The sequence below is a fragment of the Apis cerana genome, linkage group LG3, assembly GCF_029169275.1.
Source record: "Apis cerana isolate GH-2021 linkage group LG3, AcerK_1.0, whole genome shotgun sequence".
Taxonomy (NCBI): domain Eukaryota; kingdom Metazoa; phylum Arthropoda; class Insecta; order Hymenoptera; family Apidae; genus Apis; species Apis cerana.
In genome coordinates, this window is record NC_083854.1 from 10,499,292 (window position 1) to 10,514,555 (window position 15,264).

The following is a 15,264-nucleotide window of genomic DNA, read 5'->3' on the forward strand; positions in this document are numbered from 1 at the left end:
ACATTTGCGTATAATTTTTGATGATTTTTACTATTCCAATTATAATACAATAAATAAATGTAATTTTTAAAAATCTTTTAAAAATTATAACGTATAATCTATAATCCAGTCGTCGAATATAACCTTACAATAATATAAAAATTTTCTTTGATTGTACTATAAATAATATATATATATATAATTTGAAATAATTACCTTTTTACTCAGATTATGATTAATTCATCTGTAACTATATAATATTTACACAAAAGAACTTAACAAACTCTTAATAATTATTTAAACAAATCACTTTCACTCACTTCAAGTTACATGAAAACTTCCGAAGTTCGGATTCTTCGGAAATCTTCGGATATTTTCGGCCGAAACTTTAATTTGATGAATTAGACGGCGCTGCGCATGCTTGACAGTTTATTGCGTATTAGTGTTAGACAGTTTCATAATTTTTTCGTTAAAATTATTTATATCGAAATGTGGAAAAAATATTGAAAATATTCATTAAATGTATAATACTAGTGAAAAATAGAAGTAAATATAATATAATAAAGTACAACAAAGTGATAGATAGATAGAAAATCAGTTGAAATTCTCGATTGAGAATTTGAAGGAAAACTGATTTCGATACTACGCAGTTTCTGTAAATTTTAAATTCTATCGAAAAGATAATATAAGAGAAAAAAATATGATAAAATTTGTTTAAAAAGTGATTTCAGCAATGTGCATTCTCAGTGAGAAAACATTCAGTTGAACAATGTGCCTATATTTTTTATATTCTCAAATATCCTGTTTTCTATTTTCCTGTGAAATCAACGGTTAAACGACAATCATCATGGCGGACGTGCAACTGCAGATTCTTGAAATATTTTCTCAATATGGTGAGTCTATAATATTAATTATTTATTTCGTATAATGATAACAAATTTTTACATTATATACCGTATTATTGAATTTTATACACAGTAAAAGTACATTAACATAAAATAAATTATCATAAATAATTGTAAAATTTATTAAATATTAAATATCGATCTTTTTAGCTCATTAAATTTATTATTTATATGAAATATTTAATAAATTTGAAATATAACAAATATAACTTCTCATCATAATTATAATTCAAATATTGAATTTCCATTCAGTAAATATTTTACGTTATCGTATTATATAACCTTAAAATATTTTTTTAAATTCTTTTCTAGTAAATGAATATTATATTAATTAAAATATGAAAGACTATGAGAATATTTTACATTATATTATTTTTAATAATACAGTATATACAGAATCCATATATAGAATTTATTATATAATATATACATATTCTATCTTGTTGGACGATAAATTATTAATCTATTCTAAATAGCGAGGAATAAAATCATTATAAACTAATAAATATTTACTTTAACAAACTAAAAATAAAACAAAACTAATTCCAAACATCATAAATTCGAGTAAAATTTTCTTTCATCCCAATTTCCATTCTATACGTAACCCATCCAAGCAAATCTAATTCATAGAAAGTCCAAAGAGCGTTACATCAACGTTTATCAGTATGGTTCAGCCACGGTATTTCAGAATTAATTTTCGACCGTATGTCTCCTTGTATCATGGTATGCAAACACGTTCCGTTACGTAATTCGAAATCTGTTTAATTCGCCATCCGTGAGTCCTGCTTCTACTGTTTCTCATCACTGTGACACAAGAACCAGGATACGATTTACGTTTCACATAGACGGACAGCTGCACTTCAGGATATTCGGCGTGTATCCTTTCAGACGCTGTCTCATCTTGAGGTCATCTCGCTGTGTCCCGCAAAATGGAAAAACTTAAATTATCGCATTTATCTTTTCTCTGTCCTTCTTTGCCATTTCTTTATCGTTTCTCATTCTCTCTCACGTTCCCAAAACTCGTCTTTCGTCTTCGACTCGTATTTTCAACGATTTTACGAGGATCTTTCGGTTCATTTCTCCTATACCTTTCCTTATTTCACCCGCGTCAAATATTGTCTCTGGCTCTTCGTTTTTTACCTCTCTTCAAAGGAACGTCCATTCTTCAATCTTTTCTATTTCTTTGCCAAATTTTCCCTTTCGGTTTCTTTATATTTGTTATAGGTGAAATACGAGTTCGTTTATTGGAACTCGGATGAACTTTATATGTTTATTACTTATGATTTTATTGAAAAACTATAATTTATCTTAATTTATTTATTTTATTCAAATGTTAATTTTAAAATTTTCGAAAACAGAAAAGAATTCCTTGACAAGAAAGTATTAAAATCGTATTTTTTAATAATAATTCGAACGATGATATTTATTTAAATGTTATTTATGGAATAACATCTATTTTACATAATTTTTTAAACAAGCTTTGCACGACTTATATCTCGTAAAATATGCCGTATTTTACCAAATATATCATGATATATAATGTTTTTCGTCACACTTTAAAATACGAAAAAAATTTTCGCTTTACGTCTACCGATTTAAAAAAAGAGAAATCTATTTACAACACTTGGTATATGATCGGGTAACAGATTTATATGCTATATTTTCTTTCTTTTTTTTTTTTTCTAAACATTCACGTTTCAGTCTTTCGACGTTTTTCTGTGCTCTTGCCAAATTTCCTCGGTATCTTTCTATTCATTGCTAGTATCAATAGTTGCATATCTCCACAGAATATACGTATATCGTGTAACATTGTCTCTGATATTACCATCTGTATTTGAAAGTTTTCTCTTCAATCCTTTGATTCTTTTTCGTTTCACTCTCCTTTTACAGTCTTCTCTATCTTTTTTATGGAGATTACTGATAAAAAGTTTGGGAATATTTTTCAAAGGTTTTTTCCCCAACTTTCCAATTGTTGCACAAACAATGGGACATGAAAAATTAAACGTATTACAATATTTAACAAGAAATATACGAGATTTTTTTACTTATAAAAATAAAATATTCGAGAAACAAATCGAAATATGAAAAGTATCCATTTTTCTCTTTTCATTGAAAATATTAAATTTGCATTAAAATGCGAAAAAGTAAAACTACCCTTTGCGAAAATTCAATTTTTGAGACTTACTTCCTCCAAATGAAACAGTTTAAGTTTCTTCACTGTAATGAGCGCTTACCCTTAACCTTGCTCTTAAATTATTTTACGCCTTCCTCGAATCATCCCTTGTATCCACGTCTTCCCTAGTTTCTTAAAACGATCCTCCTTTTTCATCATCCTCCATACTGTTCTATCTCCATCCCACTTATCTCACAGTCACACGGCGAATAAAGGAAAGTTTCGAGGACGCTGAATATCCTCTTTTCGATTCAACCCTCTTCTTCTCGTTCTGGATTTCTTCCCCTTTCCCTCGCCACAGATTTACAACGACCAAGTACGTACTTCGGCCTCGTAATTCGAAAAAAGTTTTCTTCTTCCCGGTAGAGCCGGTTTAGAGACGTGTCTAGAAGATGGAAGGGGAGGGGATGATCCTCCACTTTCCAAACTATACACCGCTCTTTAAATTATTCCCTCTAGCCGGAAATTCGGAATCGGTTGGACGACCTTATTTTAGTTAACGATGGCTCTCGTTTGCCTTTCGTATCGATACGAATTTTTCTTTTCTCTTTTTTAAAGGATTGTTTAAAGTCAAACGCGATTCGAAAGTTAATTAAGCTGGAAATCTCGGAAAAGTGAAATTTATCGGGGATTGGATTGGATTTTTTCTTTTTTTTTTTTTTATGCTTTAGCGAAATTTAAGGATACTAGAGTTCAATAGGTTGTCTTAGAATAGTTTGAATTTGTTAGATGATTGAAATTTCGATGTTGTATTGAAATAAGTTTTTTTTCGGAAACTTTTCCATTCCATTCTTTTCATTTTTTATCTAATTAGTAATTTCTTGATCGTTGATATAATTTTTAAACATTCGATAATTGTTTAAAACTTTCCACTCGATCCTTTTTCCAATTAATATACTCGAAAGTGATAACTAAACCGTTCAGAAGGTGGTTTCAAAAGATGTCATTTCAAACTTCTCGAAAGAACTTCGTGAAATAAGTTAACTTCAACGTTGCGGAAACTTTAGTTTAGCAAACTAAATAGGTATCGTGTCAGTTTATTTTTCATAGCCCTAAAGAGCGACAAAAGTTAACCGACCTGATAATAAAGATCATGAAATATTTGCCAACTTTATTGTACTTTCGGGGTAAAAATTTTTACGTCGTTTTTTCAATTCTACAATTTTTTAAGTAATTTTTTATACTTAAAAAAAATATAAAAAATTCTTATTAGTAACACAGTATACAAAATTCTCACGAGACACCAACTATGATACCACTTATAAAACATTACCAAACAAATCGTAAAAAAATCAAAAACTTAAAATCGAAATTTTTAACTTTAATCGAAGCTTGAAACTTCTTCCATTTTCAAATAAATTCAATCTAATTGGGAATAGCGTAATAAGCAAAAATAATAAACAAAGAAAGATTTTACTCGCAAAAATCTAATAAATCAAAGACGTTTCATCGTTCGAATCGAGGATCGAAACGTCTTCGATTTTCGAAAAAAATTCAAATACAGGAATATTTTATTTATAAAATATGATCGATTAAAAATAAATAAATAAATAAAAAATCAAAGACACTTCAACTAATTGATTTGAAACATCTTGAAAAAAAATTCAATTCAATCGCGAGTATCAGAAACAGAAAACAAAGAACGAAGAAATATTTTATACGTCGTTAAATGCGTAGAAATCACGTTTGCGGCTTCCGAGGATCGAGAATCGAAGATGGAAAGGAATGGAAACTCGTTTATATAATCGTTCTCCACGGTATTCTCACTTCGTTCTCACGCGAATCACACTTTTAACCTTTGAATCGGAGATCGTATCGCGGGAACAGCTAGTTAAGAAGTTTGATTGCGCTGAAACATGCCGCTCTCGTAATCAGATAAGAGCTCGTCGTCCTCCATTTTCGACTCCTTTAAACTCATAGACGCCTCTCCCTGTCCCCTTCCGCTTGGATAATTTCGCAGGAGCGAAAGATAATCGCGCGAAATTGCTGCCACATTTACAGTAACCAGCTAGCTAAGATCCCTTATCGTGGTAATTTGAATCGACGAGCTCGTTCTAAGGGAGAATTTTTTTCTCCTAATTCGTGCCTCGATACATCCAATTGTCCAACTATTCTATTTTCCCCGAAATTATTTGTACAGCATTTATAAATGTTTGGACACATTTGAATCGCTGTAACTTTATGAAAGATTATTTTAATTAATCCGTTTTAATTAAATTCCTTTACGAATTGTAATTTATATTTATTATCGATAGGAAAGTAGTAGTTTTCAAGAAAATTGAAAGAATGTCTAAAGAATTTTTCACGCAATCAAACCAAGCCAATTGAAATCTTCTCTTTGTAATGACTCTTTCAAAAGTTGATGTACGATTTTTTCCTCTTTTCATTCCATTTCGAATAGAAACAGTATTGGCGCAAGTCGAAGTCTTTCCAATTAGAAAATTGTCGAGGATAATTTTTCTTTCGAACTCGATTTTTTAACGGCACGTTAGAAATTCCAAAACTGTCATCACTCGTCCACGAGTCCGAAACGCGAGAAAGAAATCGATATTTGCAATTGGGCGTAAACCGTGTATACGCGGATAAATTTCACAACTGCACTCTACGGTACAAGATTAAATCGAAAGATTGCATTTCGAAAACCTTTTAAAAGGGATTATCTTGCCGGAGCCGAGATTCCATCTGAAATATCGATGTAGATCCTGGTAAACAGCAATTCTTGATCCGCTTTACGCGAATTCATGGCCGCGTGTCATCTGTTTGCCAACCGTTTTCTCCCCGATGAAAGGGTACAAGTATGAAGATAATGAAAACAGATCGTTCGTTCTACTTTGCGAAAATCAAGAGAATTCCCTCTCGAACGATGCTTAAGAGGATTGTCCGACAATGAAACAAGAAACCGATCGTGGATTATTGAGAAAAGATGATTGATGGGACGGAAGGAAATTTTGTTTCGAATTTTTTTCAAATGTAATTTTTAATATTTATAAACGAACGACGTAAATTATTGAAAAGAAGGAAAGGAAATTTCGTTCGAATTTTTTGCCAAATGAAATTTTAGTATTTATGAATGAAATATCGATCGTAAATTATTTAAGAAAAAGAAGAAAGAAAGAAAGAAAAGAAAATATTGAATGGCTCTGTTATTAATTCAAAATGATATTGATTTTTATAGAAGTTTATGTATGTATTGAATTTTATCGAAGTTAGAATAATTGTTTAATTTAATATCATTTTATAAATATAGCTATTTATATCGTAATTACCATGTGAATATTAATTTTTTTTTTTTTACGAAATTCGTGATGCGAATAATTATGAAGCGAAAATTGTTTAATAATTTATCTGTACGGATGAATTAATATGAAATACGAGGTAAAAAATGGATAATGAAACATAATGGAGAATATTTTTTATTTAAAATATTTAAAATAACGTCCGTTAATATTTTCCATTGAATTTTTACACATTTAAATATAAATTTGCGTTTTCCTAGAAAAATTAATCATTTAAAAATTCATACGCAAAAGTCATATTATAAATATTTTATATTACCAATTTTATATTATTTTTCTTATTCTAAAAATTTCAGTTACGAAACGAAACAAAAATCAAAATAAATCTCAATCCTTTAATTCTAAAAGAATTTTATTCCCTTGTATATTATATTTCCTAAAATAATTAAAATATTAGGTCGTATAACAAGTTTTCCATTCAGTTAAATTTTTTTATTATTATATTTAATCGTTATATTCATCATTTATATTCATTAGTTTATTTAAAAGAAATTAAACGATAAAAGAGTATTTTATTTATCCGAAAAAAAAAAAATCATAAAACGAACTAAAAGCGTATATCTCGTTAATTACGTTCTATACAAATATTTAATATTCTCACAGATAAACGCAAACAAATTCATCGCGCACCTAAACGTCAACAAAGTGAAGGCGAGCAAAAACTCGCCAACCTCAAGGATTCCAAACACGACAACAACTCTTCGCCACGATGAATTCTGAAAATTGGGCGAGCAAGAATTTTCCAAGAATTTTCGTCTACCGTCAACAAAGGAAAGGACAGTAGTTCGTGCCCGTTTCGAAATTCGTCGTTCGATATAATTGTGTACGAAAATTTTGTTTTGTACGCGTCGTTCAGTCTTATATCGAGCGCCGTCCTCGTAGGACGTTTCCCCGTTTCTCTCTCGCGTTCGAATACGAGTAAAACGTGGCGTGGTATCGTGATATTTCGCGATGAAACGTAGCGTAGCTAAATTCGCGATTCGATCGAGCTTTGTTCGAGCAGTGCATCGCAACTCGCCAACCTCATCTATATTCTCCTGCGAGATGTCTTAGAGACGTCATCTCTTGGATGCTGTGGAGGTGGATCTGCTATCGGGGGTGAGTCTATTTATTTTTAAAGTAGAAACCGTTATTCCGTGACGATCGTGAAATTAGAGATGACGTGGAACTAATTCCTGTTTTAATCAATGATATTTTTGTATCTAAATGATTAAATTCGAAAATAATTATCGTTGGAGAGGAAGTGATTCAAATTGGAATTAAATTCTTTATTTTAAGAGTGTAAATTATATTATTAATTGAAATTATATTGGAATAATTGTAGAATTCTCGAGTGATAAACTAATTGATGTTATAATTAATATTATTCTTGTATTTATATGATTAAATTTGGAAATAATTATCTTTTGAATAGGGTAATTAAAGTAATATAGTGGAATATTTTTCATCTTTAAATGATTAAAATTATATTGGAATAATTTTTGTTCGAATGAATATTTATTTTGATTATTTAGGAATTCTCGTTAATAAAATTAAAATTAATAAATAATTTTTAGTCAGAGTAGAATTAATTCGAATAAAATCTTTTTTCATTTCTTTTTTCACTTACGTCACGGAATAGCGTAAACGAGTCTTATTTATTCTTATTATATAATTTTGTAAAAATAGAAAATGCATGGTATCGAATTAATTTGTAATTATTTCACTTCGTATACACTTTTTCAAGAGATTTTTCACAATCGTTTCGCAAAACGAAAAAAAAATTGAAATTTACACGAAACATTCGTCAAAATCAAAGAACTATTAATCCATCTATATCGATGGTGTTCGGTTCGCGTTATAAATTACGTCCAAGATATATATTTGCTTAATCCTCCATTATATGTGTAACCCATCATTATCTCGTGCATGATATTATAGCTAATGGACCATTTAATCATACATATATACGGAGTAGGATTAAAATATTCTAATTGGTTTGTTCAGGGCAGATGTGCGCGTTGTGTTCAAAGCAATCAATATTTTCAATCATGATGATATTGTAACCAATATTAGCTAATTTAAACAATGTTTCTAAATTTTTTATCTGTCGATATCGATAACGAAGAGAAGTCTTTTGATTTATTTCATTAAATTTTGGTAAATTTTATTTTAATTATTTTCATCGATTAGGGATGGATCTTTCAAAAATTTTCGAATTCTCGAAACTTTTTATTTTTATAATTAGATTAAATTTTTTAAATCAAATTAAAGATAATATTCGCATAAAAATTAAATTCTTCGCGAGGATATTAATCAATTGTTAGCTACTATCGATCGATTAAGAACTTAAATGCTTCTAGAAATAATGATTCATTAAAATTTTATTTCTTCGCAAAATAAATCTTTGGAAAAGAAGAGAAAAAATAAGTTGAGAGTTTCGAGAATTTTTTAATTTTATAATTTTTATATATATTTTTTTTTAATATTTAAAATTAGAAGCAGATATAGAGAATTATTTAAAAGAATTAAGTAATTAGCAGTTGTTTAGATAATAGCGTGAACGATAGATGAAGATTTTTGCTTTTGTATTTCGTTGAAACGTAAAAAAGAGGATTAAAGTTGTTTTTTCCCCTTGTTTATTAGGGATGCCTTCTTTTAGCCAAATCGGAAAACAGAGACAGAAGAAAATCCCTATTAATGCGAACAACGTCCCTTTCTTCGTGCTAATCCCGTGTTTGTTACTCTTGAGATTGAATCGTGATTATTTTTTCTTCTTAAAATATAAAGCAAAGGTGAATCGTTAGGATATTTTTTAATTCCTCTACAACTTTCAACGAGCATAATTTCAAAATAAGAAAACTTGGAGAGATTTTTAATTCCAAAGAAATATCGGTTGAAAGTTAATTTAATTATACGCCATACATCAACGGGTACCATAATTTCAAGATAAATCTCGAGATTTTAAAAGATTTTTAATTTCATGAAATTACAATCATCGTAAATCAAGAAGCGTTACGTCAAAATAATGACACTTTGAAATTAAAGAACGTTTAATTTCAAGAAGATGGATCAAAGCGAACCTCTAAAATTTAAAAACATTTCCTAAGAACACCCATTTCCACAAAATGGACCAAAGAAAACATACATACATGCTTGCCAAGATATCAAAAAAAAAAGAAAAGAAAAGAAAAAATCAATTTTAAATCGATCAAACTCCACTCCATAATACGCCCCTCCTCGAGCAAATGGAAAACTGAATTCCTGTTAGTTAGAATTCCCGAGAATTGGTCAGAAATGGGGAAAATTCATTTGGATTGAGTTTGCTCGTTGCGTCGAGAGCATAGACGTGAGACTACTGCGAATATCGAACCGATTTCTTTCTTCTTGGCCAGTTATCTCGAGGCCGCAGGTAACAAGATACAGGATTACGTTGGCAAGGGGATGTTACAGGATTAGACCGAGCTTGTACGTTGAAGCTTGCGATCTTGTAACGCGTCCTCGGCAACACGGCCGATGTTATCACCGAGCCTATCCCCTTTCCAACGGAAACTGATTCCATCCATGTACTTGTTAATAATATTGCTCGATTCGTGTCGAGTTCTTTATCGTCCACGCGGAATATATCCACCTTTTGTTGAATATCGAGAAAAGTTGTGGAAATGGGTAATTTTTGGGAATTGGAATAGGTATTAGGTTCTTGTGAAATCAGTCAGTTCTTTTTTTTCGTATAATCGAAGAAATTTGGTTTAAGTTTTTGCACTGAAAATAGGTAATTTTGGAATAGAATATTGGATATTAATTTTTGTAAAATTGCCAGCTTTTTTGTCGAAATGCTGTAATTGGAGAAATTTCGTTATTATTTGGTAAGAAAAGTTTTTTTCTTCTTCTTCCTCACTGAAAATAGATAATATTTGGAATATTCATTTTTAATTTAATTTACTTCTTTGTATTCACATTTTAAATTTTTATTTCGCGATATAAAATATCCGTGGAGAATTACTCCATTCCGTTGCGTACGATTTCAAAATATTTGTCATACGAAGACTCATTCACCCCCGAATTATTAATGTAGCTTATAATTACCTTATAATCCTCTCTCTCTATACATATCACAAATTAATTATCCTTATCCAATCCTTATTATTCTCAAGCCAAACCACTCCAATCTGTAATTTATACATTCCCCGATCCAATTCTCCCCACAGATGGCAATTCAGCTTTGCAACGACGAGCTTTTCGCACTTTCCAATCCATCTCTCCACGCGAAATAATCGAGATTGTTTATCCGAAAAAACAATCTCGAAACTTTAAACGCGAAACTGGAACCAATTTGGGAAACCGTACACACACACATCCGATGCAAGCGGATCTCGAATACAACAGGATTTAATTATCATTATACGTATATCCGGCTCGGCCGAAATTTCAATTCGCCTGCATATTGTCCCGTTCCGTAATCCGTGCGCATTAAGATTCGAAATTAAACGCGCGCAAACGCCCCCTTTATTATCTTCTGAGCAAGCACGTGTCGCTATACGCGTATTATTGAGCTTAATCTCGATCGAGATCCCGCTTAAAAGATATTTTTTCTTTCTTTATTTCTTCTTCGTCGTTTTCTTGCATAATTAAAAGGAGAAAAGGAGCGATTTCAGCGTAGGCGAAGTTTTGCGTTAGTTTCGACCGTGGATAAATCGACTAATCGTTTCGTCATAAAAGTATGTTATAGAGGGAGGAGAATGGAGACGAGTTATTATATGAATATTGTTGGAAAACTGTTTTTGGGGGAATGGACGGAGTTGGGGAATTTGATTCGAGGATGGAAAAGAATTATCGTATTTTGCGAATCATAATTCTATAAGAGATTACTTAAGAGATTCAATGGTGTTAGTACGTTTGAGATACGTAATAGTTTAAAGGATATAGAATTCGCGGTAGAAGAAAATTTAATTATAGTTGAGATTTAAAAATGTTATCGTAAATGTCTATTTATTTATATTCTCGATAATAATTGCAGCTTAAGAAATATAGAATGGAAAAGTTTATTTTTCACGTAAAAATGTTTCTCGATAAAAAAGACACGGAAACAGCTCGTTTAATTCGAAATGAATCATGGACGCGAAGAGAAATGATGGAAAGATCTTTGATGCGTTCGGTTTTATCGGAATCGAACGAAACTTCTCCTTGTACACACGCTTCTTTCCACCCTACTTTTTTAAGAGCGACCGCTTACGTAGTTTGCAGTTTCGTGAAAAATCGAACGCGAAGTTTTGCTTGGAAGTTTAACCAGACCAGTTTGCCGGACGAAATTTACCTTTTCCTTGCGATCCAGCTCTTTCTAACGTGCATGTGTACGTGCATGTACGCGGACACTTGTAGTTCTCGAACGATTCAACTTTGTCGCGCGACATCTTTGATATACAAACGCAGCACGTGACGTGGTATCGCTTTCTGGTATCACGGCAAGCACAATGATTTCAAGAAATTTCCCTGCTTCCATGCTAACCTTTTTCTTTATTTTATCATCCGTTGTTCGTTAAATTCTAAATCGCGTATAGGATGTCAAGTGTATCGATACTTGTACGAAAGAGTAGTTCTCGCGACATTGAGGATTCGTTTAACGAACGCATATACGATATTCGTGAATTAAATATTGGATGGGCGAAGAATTATTCAGAATTTGGATTGGATTGGATTATTCGAGTGAAATTAATAAAACGCAGGCTGGTTGGTTTGTTTATCGTCGACTCGCGCGAATATAGATTGTAATTGTAGGGAAATAATTTTATTTGCGATATATAAAAAAAAAATAGTGGCATTTTCCACGGAATAATTTAAAAGCGGGAGAAAAGTGGAGGAGAAGGAAAAACAATGAAAAAGAGGGACTATTTCACCTGCCTCGGACACGATCCAATTTGACATGGTGGAAATTAATATCGAACATCGTCCCAGCTTTTCTGCTACCGATTATTTTTTGCCGGCCGACCAGACGTGATAATTGATTGGCGCATTTTGCGCTGAAAATCAAACGTGGACAATCTACGCGTTTTTAATTTCTCCTTCCAATCCCTTCGAATCGCTTCCCACTTCGAATTCCAATTCTTTCTTTCTTTCGTTTTCTCCAATAATAAAAATTTGTTAAGGAATAAATTTCGTTATCTCGTGGAGGAGAGTGTAATTGCAAAATAAACGCAACGATAATATATTCGTCGAAATTTCATCAAACGAGTTTAAAAAAATTTCTCCAATTTTCAGATTTATTATATACTTCTTAGAAATTTATTTATTTATTTATTTCGCGCCTGGTAATGCGATACGGGACGGAAAAAGAAATGCGAAATACTGAAATATAAAAATTTATGTTATACATGTTCCCATTTACGTATTCTGCTATAAATACGGAAGGATATAAATTTCGAGCTGTTGCTGAATCGTGTTAACGAAATGTTAAACAATTCGGGGACGACTGTTTACGTCAATTAATTATACACAGAGCAATAATTAGCGGATTACTAAGCGATTTAATTCTTCGGAACAAGCTGACTACGCGCGCGCGATAAGGTTTAAGCTTTATCATTCGAAATTTGCAAGCGATTAAAATTACTTTACATTGTAAACGAGCGGGAGATCGCTTCTGAATAATAATTGTTAAACGCGACAAAATTCGTTCTCGCCTTCGTCGCGAATGACAAGTAATAATAATGATTTTTATACAAATTAGTCGATGAGATATAATTTCTTTTTTTCCTTTGGAAGTGGATTGAAAAATTCCTCGAAAAAAAACGCGGAAAACGATCGAACGACATCAAACTAGATTTTTTTTTCGAGACCTCGAACGAAAAAAAAGAATTTTATTTCACATTTCTCGATTTACTCGAGCTTGTAGAAATAAAATAAAATAAAATATTCCGGTTCCAATCGTTCCATCCTTATTTATTCGTCAAGTGTACACTCGATGAATTTTCAAACTTGGATATATTCTTGAAAAAGGGAAAGTAAAAGAATTTTTTCCTTCGCTTCTTGTATTCGTATGTACGCATATTGGGCGAAAAATTTGAAATTTTTCCAATTATGCATGTCGAAGTTTTGTCGTTTAAAACGACTAATATTGTTCATATCAAGAATAAAAAAATTTTCTAACATAATATTTTAAATTTAATTTCTTTTTAAATTCTTGATAGAATACATTGTCGATTTCAAACTTTTAATCGATACCTATATACATGTATCGTTTAAAAAGAAATGAAACAAAACTGACGATTATAGTAGAAGATTAAGGTTATTTCGATAAATCGGTAAAAAGATAAAAAAACCGTACTTAAAAATGGAAGAAGGAAGAAGAAATGAGATAAAATCACGAGTTTTCCATTAACGCGTCGTTCAGCTGAAAAATATTTTATGCAACTTTTGAAACTTTTAGAAAATACGAATAATTGCATAAAACCGGATCCTCGTTACTCGGTTTTACTTTCATAATCGAATTATTTCCGCTTCCTTTCCGCTTTTCGCTTTCTTCGATTATTTTCACTTCTTTTTATTCCTCGCTATTTGTTCCTGTATCCTGCGAACCATCCATCATGGTTAATTGCACATCATCGATGATGATTGATTAACCAATGCCCATTTTGCTCGTTAATTCGTGTCGTCGAAGATGATTTTGCTTTAACGGCAAAGAAATTATTTGTCGATTAAAATAATTTTACTTTTCAACATCTATCGTCTTATTTTATAAAAATAAAATTAAAAAACGTTGATCGATTTTTTTATCTCGTAATATACATTTCGTTTCTAAAATTATTTTTTTCAAATTAAATTGCTTCGAAATTATTCGTGACACAAAATTAACTTGTGTTTACTTTTCGAAAAGAACGTCATCAAAATATACTAATATTTTTAAAAAAAAATTCAAATTCAAAATTTACCAAAATTATATATAGCGTTTGATGAGCGAAATTAGATTCTTTCTCCATAAATTTTATTATTGTAGCTTCAAAACTAATATTTCGTAAATCAATATCGAGCAATTGACGATCATGTTGAATTATTAATGCCTTTCTTTCATGCAATAAGATTACATTCAAAAACAACGATATTTCGTGAATTCTCTTTGCGTGAATTAATTGAAAGGCAAAACTAATCAAAAAGCGCGCGAATCAAATAGTAGATTCAAAAGGGAAGAAAAGAAAAAATGTATCGTATTGAGAAATGCCGAATACGGGGAGTTGAACTATGAAACTGGCGCCGTTTGAAATTCGTCACTGTACATTTATTAAAAGAGACTGAAAATCGCACGCTAATTAGTCGCGGTTTAATTAGCGAGCAAATTAACGACGAAAGCGACCCGAGATATTTTCCCCTTTAACGAGCATTTTTTCGCTTTCTTCGAATCGAGTGAAACCTTTTCCTCGCTTTTCGAACAGGATTTGCCAAAGTTAGCTCGCGAAAAAGCCTCGATTCCACGTTTGTCCGATTTCCAGTCGATCCTCGCCGGAAGTTGAGGCGCGCCAACTTTGAATTGCCGACCAAGGTGTATGGAAAAAATTACTTTTATTAGATTTTGCGTTTTTTTCTTCAAAATATCGATAAATAGGAATATCGCAGAAATAGAAAATCGTTTCACGAGATTTTTTCGAATATTGCGAGGAGAATTTTTGAAATTTATACTTGCACAATTTAAATGCAAAAAGAAAAAAAATACCTCTAAAGTAAATTTTTAGCGAAACGGAATTTAGGGAGTAAGATTTTTAACTATTTTAAATCAATCATCATTAAGGAATCTTTAAGGAGGGGAAATTTCTGCGTGAGATGGCGCGTTAAAGAAGCAATTCCGAAACGGTGAATTACTAGGCTTGATAGAGTACTCGAGCAAAGAGTCAGGGCTGAACGACTCGTGCAGTTACTGCCAATTTCCATTAAAGGCGTAATAACGGGG

The 15,264-nt window shown here is 31.3% G+C and overlaps 1 protein-coding gene across 1 annotated transcript in view; it reads left to right on the forward strand.

The window, feature by feature from the left end:
- The first annotated feature begins 427 nt into the window (after positions 1-427).
- Positions 428-15,264, forward strand: part of LOC107998068 (PH domain leucine-rich repeat-containing protein phosphatase 2) — a 146,686-nt gene continuing 131,849 nt past the window's right edge. The window contains exons 1-2 of the mRNA XM_062072840.1: positions 428-872; positions 6,957-7,451. The gene's annotated coding sequence lies outside the window, so the exon portion shown is untranslated. The remainder of the gene's footprint in view (positions 873-6,956; positions 7,452-15,264) is intronic.